The sequence below is a fragment of the Perca flavescens genome, chromosome 5 (assembly GCF_004354835.1).
Source record: "Perca flavescens isolate YP-PL-M2 chromosome 5, PFLA_1.0, whole genome shotgun sequence".
NCBI lineage: Eukaryota > Metazoa > Chordata > Actinopteri > Perciformes > Percidae > Perca > Perca flavescens.
In genome coordinates, this window is record NC_041335.1 from 7490604 (window position 1) to 7503706 (window position 13103).

At 41.2% G+C, this 13103-nt stretch overlaps 1 long non-coding RNA gene across 1 annotated transcript; it reads left to right on the forward strand.

The window, feature by feature from the left end:
* The first annotated feature begins 226 nt into the window (after nucleotides 1-226).
* Nucleotides 227-4727, forward strand: LOC114556108 (uncharacterized). Its single transcript, XR_003692631.1, has 4 exons — nucleotides 227-257; nucleotides 2131-2230; nucleotides 2328-3808; nucleotides 4553-4727. It is a non-coding gene; the product is annotated as an uncharacterized LOC114556108 (long non-coding RNA).
* The last annotated feature ends 8376 nt before the right edge of the window (nucleotides 4728-13103 follow it).

Consider the following 13103-nt stretch of genomic DNA (forward strand, 5'->3'; position numbering starts at 1 on the left):
AGGGCAGAGAGAGCAAGATGAACAAGGTGAGAAAATGGCTAGGTAGCCTATAAGACATATATAGTATAGTATATAATAGGACTTCTGTGTTTTGTTTTCTCTTTTATTTGAAGATTATTTTCTAGTTGATTACAAAATGTTTTGTATGTGATTGTCAGTGATATGATGGAGGGAAGGAGATAGAGGGAGAGAGGAGGATGGAGAGAGAGAGAAGGATGGAGAGAGAGTGGACAAAGAGAGGGACCTGGAAGAACCAGGTGAGAAAGGCGACATATATTATACGGGCAAAAACCCTTAAAACATTCCATTCACATTATATTTACATATGCATTTCATGGAGGACTAGGCTCTTAAGAAAAATAGATGTGTTTTCTCCATCTGGTTCAGAGGCATTATTAGATTAGATGAAAAAGTTGAAAATTAACAGCAGAAAAAAACATGAATAATCCTGTCTAAAAATATGTTAAGGCTTATTTTACCATTCAAGGTATGTGCAGGGCCGTAGCTCCAAATTCTGGGCCCTGTAGAAAGGCATTTTCTATGAGCCCCTCCCTGCAGCCAAAGCTATGAATTCTAGCATATTTTTGGGTCCTCCTCACATGAGGGCCCTGGGCACTCAAAGAACACTGAAAGAGTCCTTGTTTAAAACGTTACTTTTTTAACATTTTTAACATTCACTAGAAGCGAATCCAGAATTATTAAATTTGAAATGATGAATGCGCATAATGGACCCGAGCAGACCCACGGGACAAGCTGCAGGCTAACTGCTAGCGCTAGCTAGTAGCTAGCTAGCTAGTAGCACGACATAATGATTAAATCTCCTTGGTTGTCTAGCTAGCTAAATACATCTATGGTTTATTTAGCTAAGCATGTAAACGATCGGGAACAACGAAAACACAATGTTTAACGTTAGTGAATATTTTAGACAATGAAAACGGCGAGTTCATGAGTTTGCCACTTGTAAGAGACACGGGAGATAAGCTCATGAACGAGCATGTTGCTACCGGTTGCTACGACAACACAAACAAATTGTTGCTAGTGCGCGTGTCCACCGTGACGTCATGGGCCAAGAATGCGGAAAAGCCGAGCTTCATGTTGTCTTAATGCGCTTTTGAGCACTCTCATTGGAACGTACGGGGCTTCCCGCCGAACACTGTATCCAGTTCTCTTAATACATCCATGATTTCCCCCAACTCATTTCCTGGTTCTCCTTCTCCGTAAACAACATGAAATCAACAAGATAGTTAACTTTTACTGCTCCAGATTTCCCAGCGTGGTCAGAAAGAACAGGGGAGACACTTTGTTTCTCTCACTATATTACTCTAGAGTCACTACTCGCTGCGGAGCTAATGGCACTCTCTCACTTCTCCCTCGCTCACCAGCTACACACACGGCAACTCGACACACACACCAGCGCACAAGTATAAACATCAGGCCACTTGTATGCTACGGAAAAAGCACTGCGTGGAGCCTCCAGCAGCAAAAAAACACCGCTGGCTAAACTATTGTCGCTAGCAATGCAGTGATCAGTGACGATTCTTTCCGACCAATCTGTAGCCTGCAGGGTTTCACGTCACCTTCTCGGCTCGCCTCAGCTCGCTTGGAACCTCGACTGAGGAGGTACTAAAAAAAGTACATGTTAGCAGGTACCAGGTACTTTTTCTCGTAATGGAAAACCAAAAAAAGCGTGTAGAGTCGAGGCAAGTAGGTACCATGTAATGGAAAAGCGCCATAAATATTTCAAAGAACAATGCACACATGGCCACAGTTCATTTAACCTAACGTTAGTGGTTTCATTTTTCTGATAGCGTTCAGTAAAAGCACTTATCAGTTTTGATGATGCTCCTAAATGATCATGTAGCCTAATAATGAGTTTAGAAAATTTCCTACATTCTTGGCAAATTAAAACGCTTAAAAACGTTGGAATAATAAAGGGATATATTAGGCTATATATAATATACAATAATTTTAATTGTTACGCTGTTTAAGACAGGGTTCGATTATTATTTCATATAAAGCATTAAATAGAAGATTATCATTTGTCAGCAACAATATTAATTCAATAACTGCTCCAGAAAGCACAATGAGTTCTTAATAATTCTGTATAAAATCAGCTTCATTATCTCCTAGGTTGGTTCCAAAAATACCACATTTTGTTGAGGAAGTCGTACCTTTGTACAATGTGACTGACTTTAAAAGTCATTTCAGACTGTCGAGAGGACAAGTAGAGGTAAGTAGAGGTAGATTATCTAAAGCATTTTAGTAGGCTATTATCACTGATATGTGTAGCCTACTTCAATTTGATCATTATTTCTTCTTTGCTGTAGGATGTTATGATGACGTTGGGACCATTCTACACAAACAGACAGCATACCAAGTTGCCAGTAACCCACGCTGTTCTTGCCTGCCTGTGGACTCTAGCCAACCAGGAGTCATATAGGGGTGTTGCAGACTGATTTAACATTTCAAAATCCACCATCCACCATGTCAACCCATCTCAATTACATTTTCAAACAGCCGGCTTTCCAAATACAGTCTTTGCTCTTGATGGATGTCACATTCCCATTGTTAAACCATTTTGCAACAACCCCATAGCCTATTATAACAGGAAACAGTTTTACTCCATCATTCTCACCGGATTCTGTGACAGCCAGCGCCGCTTTTGTCATGTCAATGTAGGACACCCTGGAAGTTGGCATGATGCAAGAGCATTTCGATACACTGATGTAGCATAGCAACTGGAATTGAATCCTCAGGCTCTGGTACCAGAGGGAATGCACATCATTGCTGATTCAGCCTACCCTTTGTCGCTACATTTGATGAAGCCCTACAGGGATAATGGGCACCTTACTGTTAGGCAAAGGCGCTTTAACAGAAAGCTCAATGCAGCTCGTGTGGCCATTGAGCATGCATTTGGCATCCTAAAGTCAAAGTTCAGGAGGCTCAAGTGTCTGCACATGAAGGAAGTGGCAAACATCAGTGCAGCAGTCACAACATGTTGCATTCTACAAATTTGTTTGGATTCTGGTGACCGGGTTGATGAAGATGAGCAGGGTCTTCTTCAACAGGACACTGAGGATCCACACCCACCACAGCCCAACAATCATGATGCCTGTCATTACAGAGACATGATCTGTTCCCACCTTTAAGGATAAGATACACTTTAGTTTATAGTCATACCCCCTTTTTTTCCTGTTTTCATTTACACGTTTTTGTGAGCTGGTATGCCACAGGGTGATGTAAGGCACCTCGGGTCAAATGCCAAGTTCAAAGTAGTAATACAGTGTTTTATAAGGCTCTAAGGAGGTTTGCAGCAAATGTGCAAATGTGTGTGTCATTATAACCAATTTAATTACTTTAACTTTTGAGACTGTTACCTTACAGTTTTAACCTTAAGGCATTTTGATTTTGAAGTGCCTCTACATTATCAAGACTTATGCTGTGCCTCCGAGTGGCAGCTCATGGTAACTGGGTGGTAAGAACCCAGGCTAAATCAGCAGGGGATCGTGAGAGTATTTCACCACTGGAAATGTGAACCATCTAACCACTGCTCATTTTCTGGTGTTTAAGTTTCTTTATGTATCAATAAGACAGCCACATAATATCATTTAACATATTTTTAGTAATTTTCTTTCAACAACGAAATTATTTCTTGTTGCTGCTTTCCTATTTCTTCAAGTTGGGTCAAGATTTGACCCATGCAGGTCACCATCTTCTTTTCATGTGACCTTTTTTCTTTTAGGAGTCTTGTAACTTCTGGCCTCACCAGTGACTCCAACGCAGCAGTCCTTCTCTCAGCATGGGACCGGTATGTATCATGAAATGATGTTGTGCTCTTTTTCTGTGCGGTACGTTTTATAGTGAGGATGGCAGTTGAGGGACCAGGCTGGTGATCTTCGGTGTCGGATGAATGAATGAAACTTCTGAGGGAGTTTGACTGGGGAGGAGTGGAGATGGATTTTGACTGGGGCAGAGTGGTGTGGAAATAATGGTGCCACATGGTGCACTCCCCACCCCAGAGCCACAAAATATTTCATCCATTTGCTGTAAAAAAGGACACAGAATTTCAGTTAAAATCAAGACAGGCACAAATAGGTATTTTAACATTCCTTGCTGTGATAATTTCCCCCCTTCCAGAGTGTGCTGATGAAGCCCTATAGCTGTGGGTGGAAAATACTGAGAAAGAATTATAGAAGACTGATAACCTTTCAGAAAGTCCCCCTATAACATTTGAGATTTACATACAGAGCAGGCACTTACCAGGTAATATTCCTAGCTGATTTTGCCCTCTCCTGTTGCTCGAGATCTGTCCTTAGCCCTTTTATAAGTGGTAAGAATGTTACCAAGTTTCCTTCTTATCTTGTCCAGTGTGAATGTGTGTCCTCTTTCTGTGAAGGCATGTTCCAGTTTTTTGTAAAAGGCTGTTTTGTTGTTGTAGATGTTGTGGTATTGTCTGGTCAGCTCCAGTAGCAGCAATGTTGTTCTGTGTGTGAATTCTGTAAAAACATTGCAGTGTTGTTAAAAGCCATTAACATCATATTCTAATCCTTAGATTACAAACTAATTCACTGTACCTGTCTGGGATTCTGGCTGTCCGGATGAAAATTGATGGAAGCTGCCTGAAGATGATGACTGCTGTGGTGGGTTGGTTTCAGGAGTAGGGCTCGGTGTGACGGTTGTTGGTTGTGTATGGACCGGAGTGTGGGTAACTATAGGCTGGGGAGTAGGAGTAGAAGAGGGGGCCCTGAGGCCTTGAGGAGTGGGGGAAGACAGGAGGTTGGGTCACAACCCTTGCTATTTGCGAGTTTACTGCAGAGAAAGAGAGCCAGAACATTGAAAAGAATGGTCTACATGCATTTTAATATTCATGTTTGGCATAGTAAAAAGAGAATGTACCTTGATTGTTTTCTGCAGCTCTAACCTGCTCCAGTATGGCATTGGCATATCTGCTGTCTGGAAAAAACAGATCTCAATCATTTCAATAATTGCCACCCACATGTATAATGGTATTAAGGTAACTGACTTTTCTTTTTTACTCACCAGTCTTTCAGCGGTTTCTCTGCTCATTCTGAGCATCACAGCACCTTTGCTATCCCTCACGGTGATGCAGACTTTTTCCTCCATTGTTTGAGATCAGAACCAGGTTCTTTTAGGTGGCTTTTAAACCTACCTAATTGTCTGACAAGAAATCTCCACACACTTGCTCTATTGTGTGGGAACCCCATTATAATTGCCAACAGGTTGTGCCTATCTGAGTAGTAATTACATAGTGTTTTGACAGTTTTACTGATGATGTTGTTACTGCAATTGTCAAATAAACCAGTACATTTATTGAAACTGAACTTTGACTCTGTTTGAGTAATTAGTTTTTTGCAGTTATGTGATATGCAGCCACAAAATGGTTACTCAAATTTCACAGTATTAATGATCTTAACACACCCATAAGATGTGGTTTATGTTTTAATGTTATTCTCATAAACCTAACCGATAGAAAAACAAACTTTGTATGAGTTAATTGATTATTCTGGTTAGTTTTAATGCCATCAAATGACTTTACAGTGGTCATGATAATCTGATATTCTAACCTGTGGGATTCTTGAACAAAAAATATTACATATAAATGTGTGTGTGTGTGTGTTGTGTGTGTGTGTGTGTGTGTGTGTGTGTGTATATATACAGTACAGGCCAAAAGTTTGGACACACCTTCTCATTCAATGTGTTTCTTTATTTTCATGACTATTTACTTTGTAGATTCTCACTGAATGCATCAAAACTATGAATGAACACATATGGAATTATGTACTTAACAAAAAAGTGTGAAATAACTGAAAACATGTCTTATATTTTAGATTCCTCAAAGTAGCCACCCTTTGCTTTTTTTGATAACTCTGCAAACCCTTGGTGTTCTCCCAATGAGCTTCATGAGGTAGTCACCTGAAATGGTTTTCACTTCACAGGTGTGCCTTGTTAGGGTTAATTAGTGGAATGTTTTCCCCTTATTAATAAAAAAGCAAAGGGTGGCTACTTTGAAGAATCTAAAATATAAGACATGTTTTCAGTTATTTCACACTTTTTTGTGAAGTACATAATTCCATATGTGTTCATTCATAGTTTTGATGCCTTCAGTGAGAATCTACAATGTAAATAGAAGGAAACCCATTGAATGAGAAGGTCAAACTTTTGGCCTAAAAATATAAACCCATTGAATATATATATATATATATATATATTATATATATATATATATATATATATATATATATATATATATATATATATATATATATATATATATATATATATATATATATATATATATATTATGTGTGTGTATGTTTCTGGCAATTGTATTTAGTTCCTTCTTTTATTTCTGCATTGCAATGCATTTTATAATGGCTCATTTTGATCAGTGCTGAATAATCTTTATCATGATCAACCACATAAGATGAAACCTCTTAAAGGAGAACTCCGGGCAAGTTTTCCGTTAATCTTGATTGCTATACGTATATGAGTACTGCCGATAGCAAAAAAGACGAGCTGAATCGGTGCTAGCAACACGGAGCTGCTGCAGCTAATGCCGAGAGCTCCCACTCAGCTAAAACGGCAGTTATGGGGGCATAAGATAAAGAGTGCCTTTGTGCCTCTTAACAGACACAAAATGCAATTAAAATGTCTGTGCAACATGAACAGGGCCCTTACATGACAACAAGAGGCATTTAGCAACTTAGCTATTGTTTAAATTCACCTACCCTCTTAGCTGCTATCTGCCGTCTGGGATGAGTGAGTGCAGAGACTATTTAGAAGAGACATGCCACTTCCTCAATCCTCAATACAACTATATAAGGAAAACCCGTAACGGCAAAGATGGCGGTTGTATGCACATGTCCCGCCCCTCCCGCTGGAAAGCCAATCATCTGCTTTTTAACAGTCAAGCCGGGAAACATTTAAGCCTATCGTCTGGTTCCACTGACGCATGCGCACAGTTGAGGTTTTGCGACAGCGGAGACGATTTGGCCACAGCGAGCTGTGGCGTGTCACGCCGCCTTCGCACTGGCAGTTGAAATCAGCTCCGATACGGCCGGAAGTCATTCATTTCCTATGGAGATTCGCAGAGCGCATGCAAATGGGTCCAAACCGGGTCCAAACGAGTGCAGTGCGAAAAAAAAACTCTTGCGAAAAGCTACGGACGGTTCCTATCCGACGGAAGGTAGCGTTGCTATGGTACTGATAAACAAACCTGCTAATGCTAATTGGTTAGCTGGCAACAGACGTCTAACTATTGACATTATACCGCTATATCACATTTAACCGACGTGACATGTCAACGACCTGGGCAACTTTACTCCACGCAGCAGCCTTTCTATTTATAGCTGTATAAGAGAGGTCAGAGAGAATCGGACATTCAGACACTTATCAGTCCTTCTAGTTGTTCTGCCATTTTTGTAAATCGCTTCGAGCTCTTCAACGGTGTAGTACGACGTCCGCTGGGGGCGACACGGAGCTGATTTCAACTGCCAGGGTGAAGGCGGGTGTATGCAAGATCAGATGGAAGAGGATGATAACAACGCCAAGGCACCGGACTACCAAGGTAGTTAAAGCACAACACCGGCATTCTGGATAGAGACGTAAATGAAGTTGGTGTCGTGAACCCTTGCGCATGCGTAGTAACAGTATAACCTGTGGGGAAAAAAGCGTTTTAAACATTATTTTGAGGCAAAGTCATCAAACTTTTTCAGCGATTTTTATCATATTCTACTGCTGTTTCTATACATGTAGTTTTTATGTCCCGATGACCAGTAAAAGTGCAGTTTTGACTCTCTGCCCATTCATTTAGATAGGAGCCTGGTCTTGTTAGTCCGAAATAGCTGCCCGGAGGCGTTGCCAAGATGGCGGCCGAGTGGCATGACTTGCTTAAAAGGACTTTGGTGAGTGTGTTCAGCCAGGCTCCGGTAATAATCATCACGCAGCAGTTCCATGTGTATTTGTAGCATATATATCCATTTTGTGTGCTGTCGTTGGTGAATATGAGTCTCTGCAGTGGCGAATTGTGTGGTAGTTTCCTTAGCCAGGCTAGCAGCCCTGACCGGCATCCAGCTTCTACTTTCACCCCGCCTCCCTCGCCTGCCGCACCGACAACAATCCACAGGCGCCCGCTGGTCTGGTGGATGTCCTCCAGAGGACAATTCATGCTTTCGCGGCGAAATTTTGAAGTTTATTCCCCCCGCAAAAATAGGTAATTGAGCACTGTAGTGGTTATGATCATATCAGTGACTATGTAACTACATGGAAACAGACCAAATTATGCTGTTTCTTGTACAGTTTTTTTTTGCCGCAGCTCCACGCTGCCTTCATGGAAACGGGATGTCAGAGCATCATCTTAAATGAGCTCCGTACTTCAGCGTGAAGCTGCGTTCGGATAAAAAAAAATCGCCGCAGGGTGGTGCGACGTCCTGTTGTGTTCTTTAACCCCCTAAACCGCACAAGTAGACTTTATATTTCACAGTAACAGTTTTTCGTCAGATCATTTAGAGAACACAACGTTTCTTACTGTACCAGAAGGCAGCTTCATTTTACGGAGAAAGAGAGAAAGAAAAGAGACAAGCGAGAGATATCGACTTTGCTTTGTTGTTTGGCAAACATTTAGCTGTTCCATAAACTCCAGGGCAGTTCAGGGGCCTGTACTACGAAGCAGGATTTGGTGTTAGCGAGCTAACTTCAGGTTCAACCCAGGATTTTCTGTATCACGAAGGTGGATCACTTGTTATCGGGTTCAATCGCCATGGTAACTCATGCTGTACGCCTAACCTGGTCGGGTGCAGGTTAAGTTGGAGATCAGAGATCAACCGGTGTAAAAGCACCGCCTACTGACCAATCAATACTCGATTGATAACGGCGTCACCATTCTTAAAGAAGCTCAGGTGGAGCTCGGTGCACAGAGAGAGAGAGAGGGCGAGAGAGGGGAGAGACATTAAATATAAAACATAAAACATTTAGAGACCGACAACCCCGTTAATTCCCTGATGAGTATTTTTATGAAATATATATATTTTAATGGAGGGGAATTACATATCGGCTTCTTGAGCCGTGTGTTGCCAATGCGCACATCATTTTGAATTATGTTTTTATATTTTTTATTTGCTCTCACGATCGTTTCCCACTGCCAGGGTTGCAACTGAAATAATAGGCTAAAGCAACGACAGTTTATGGAATGCACAAGTGTAATTATGGTCAGATCTTGGTCCTGACTGATGGGGAAGTGATATTGGAGTTGTGATTTAAACATCTACAGCGTCTGCTATTTTTTTTTTTTGCCAGCTTTCCTTCCTGTTTTAGGAAGCAGCAACTGTATTGCGTTTTCCCTGTAAAACCGAGTCTGTGTTTTTCATATTTATGTAGAATTATAATTTGCTCTTCTTATATATAACATGCGGCTCTGGTAGATGTTTGCGATTGGTCATGGTGCGCAACACCGCCTCTTTTATGTGAACGTGCGCCGCTGGATTGGGAAACCCTGAGTTGACTGAACTAGTTGATAACCAGCGTCATGATACAGCTTATGCGGGACCGCGGTTGTTAGGTTAGGTGAAGCCGGATAACTGACAGATATCCAGGGCATGTTGATCTTGCTTCGTAGTATATGCCTCAGGGCTTGTGTTTGGTGTTTAAAAACTTTCTTGTGGAAGCGATAGAGGCAGTGATGTTAGTGTTTACTGTACGGGACTCTCACACCTCCTCAAAACGCAGCGCGATATGGGGTTGCGTTTCTCCAAACGTTTTTTTCTGCTATTTACTCACAAGACAGGCGATAGCAAACCTAGACTCTTCTAAGCATCAACAAAGGGCTCTCACTAACTATGTGTTAAGATAGTAACTTGTGGCCTCAAGATAGTAAAGTGTCTGACACATGGACCCTTTGTTATTAAACTGGACCCTGTAGTGTAGTGCAATACTTCACATTCTGTGCAATATTCCCTGTTTTAATATTCAGTGTGCAATATAGTTTGCTGCAGTTCTGCTTCTATTTATTTACTAGTACTGTTCATCACAATTCTGTTAATACAGTAATGTAAATCTTGTAGGCTGCATATCCATAGTTCTTTATAATTCTTCTTCATATTTTATAACCTATATTTATACTTTTTACATGTATATACTTCTATTATTATTTATATTCCTTTAAATGTCTTGATCTGCACATCAACTGTGACACAAGAATTGTCCTCCGGGTTATCAATAGCATCAATAAAGATCAATAAAGTATTTCTGATTCTGATTTTAAGTTAGCCTATAGTGGAGTGTGCAGACTGGTTCATTAATTATTGAAGTGTTTCACATTTTGGTAGCTTTGAATGTAAGAAAAGCAGTTCTAGGCTTAGGTCATGGTACCTCCGTCTGGCTGTATTTCCATATTATGTGTATTTCCCGGTATTTCCCAGTTGACGGCCCAGTTTAATAACAAAGGGTCCATGTATCAGACACTTTGCTATCTTGAGGCCATGAGTTACTATCTTGAGTTACTATTATTTTTGACAAAGTGGGACCAGGGGGGCTCCGTACTGATTGGCTGCTGTTACCTAATTTAAATTGAATGTCAAATAGTTTTTAAACACCTGTTAATATAATTTCTCTTCACATGGTTTATTTGATACCTGGGGAACTAATAAATATGTTTGTCATTCAATCATATGATTTTTTTATTATTTTTGATAACAATAGTAACAACAATAATAGGCATAATATTAGGGCGTGATCATTAATATTCGGAGCAACTAGCCTACATCTTATTTGATGGGGGGCGGTTGGGACCTGGATAATGGATAGGGGGGCGCTGGCACAAAAAAGGTTGAGAACCACTGATTTAAACAGTGAAAAAACTAAAAATGTTATGTTTTTTTCGTTTTTATGTTTTAAAAACCAGAACAGAGAAACACAAAAACACAAAAACCATGTGTTTTTTCCTTGGTTTTTCTGTTTTGAAATCCAGAACGGAAAAACAGAAAAACACAAACACAGATATTCTCTTTCTGTTTGTCATTCTAAAACAAAAAAAAGGAAAATCCACCCTTTGATATGGCTCTGGCATTTATTGGCCACGCGTCCATGCCTACGCAAGGTAACGTAACCCCTTGACCAATCTGCTATCCTAACCTTAACCACTTGAGGTCAAATGCCTAACCCCAACCAATCAAGCTGCTTCGTAGGGCGGGTCTTGGGGTGGCGATAGTGGGATTAGTAATTTCGCGGGCCACTCTAGACTAACGTTAACGTTACCAGACTACACAGCAATTATTTCAGTAGCTAAGCTAGCGAGTATCGATAAAGGATGGCTCTAGAGATGTACACTATGTACATGTCTCAGAGACTTCCTGCTTCCTGCTTCTTACAGTGCAGACGCTCTACCGCTTGCTACTGCTTGCATATTTCTGCTGATAATCTTGCTTTTCCTCTGAGAGAAACTATGAGCAGCAGCTCTTGGCTACTTATAAACTTACTTATAAATCACTGGACTATAAATTTTTTGTAGACATAGTAGGCTATTGTCATATTTGAAAAATGTTCTGCGTGAGCGTGGCCTACCAATAGCTCAAGCCTGTCCTAAAGTGACTGTAGCTAAAGCTAATTAGCAGCAAGATGCCACCCTTCTCCATAGAGGACTACTACAAACTCTTCAGAAGATTGCAGTTCTGGAAACCAAAATGTACCTGTTAGAAGTAAACGTGCAAGTGAACGGATCATGTGGAAATGACACCACTTTACCACTGAACCAAAACAATGGACAAAAGCATGCTAACACACGGCTAACTAGCACCAGCAAGACCACAAAGAAACAGGAGGGTTGTGGAATGGATAATAAATCAACAAGCGGTAGTCCTCCCTGGAACTCTTTTGGTGCAAAGCCTAAGAGTAAATCATTTTCCTGGGAAATGGGAGGTCGACTAACGGGCAGGGCACAGCGCCCTGAGATTTGTGATACGACCGGCTGGCCTGCATTACCACCCAGGCAGAGTGCCTCTTCAACCCCTGTACTTAGTAGGACACAGCCGTGGACAACTGCAAAAGGGAAAACCACCAACAAAATGCCTCCCCAACAAATGAGTGTGCAGGTGAAGAACAGATTTGCTCCTCTGCTGCAGGACCCTGGACATGACCTGGATTACGTCTCATCAGAGCACAGCAGGGTAAGGACTGAGAGCAATTCTAAAAGTAAAAAGCTACAGGGAAAGCTAATGACTGGGCCCCAAACTCTGATTGTGGGTGACTCTGCTGTGAAAGATATAAAAAGCAGTAAAAACACCAAAATACTCTGTTTTCCCAAAGACATGGTGTCTGACTTGACCCAAAGAATCCAGGATATCATAGCAGCACACCCAACTGTGAAGAACATTATACTGCATCTATATGCAGTATAATGCACTTCAGACTCTTGCTTTACAACATCATTTGACCCTATGGTCAAATGATGTCGTAAAGCAAGAGTCTGAAGTGCTGAATCGTGACTTTATGAATCTGCTGAACGCAGTCAGCACCCTAAACGCAAAGGTGTTCATCAGTGGCCCTATACCGCCAGTCAGAAGAGGAGCTCAGCGATTCAGCAGACTGCTGGCACTGAACAGATGGCTTTCAAATGCATGTACCAACCATTCTCTGCAGTTCATTGACAATTTTAACATTTTCTGGGGCTGCAGACATATTTTTAAAGCAGATGGACTCTTCCTTAACAAGCCAGGAGTAAAGCTGTTCACCTCTAGCCTACTTTACTTTCTGCGCCACACATCTGCTCCCTTTGCCAAGGACACGAGACAAGATGAACCAAAACAAGAGTGTGTGCAAAATGCAGCAAGCATTAACTGATATGGGCCGGGTCCAGGCTGCATGCCTAGTAGCACTCATGACTCTTTCCAAGACAAGCCTGGGCCCTGCGTATTAGATTCTTCCACAATTTATGTTGTGATAGGTAATCGAAAAAGAATGGTGAATAAGCACGTAACTGCAAACTTTGCAAATTTAGCATCCATTCCTCGTCAGCCACAGTCTGTCTCAAAAAATTAAAACACACTAACACTAGCACTGCTAAACGTTAGGTCTTTGGCAGGAAAATCATT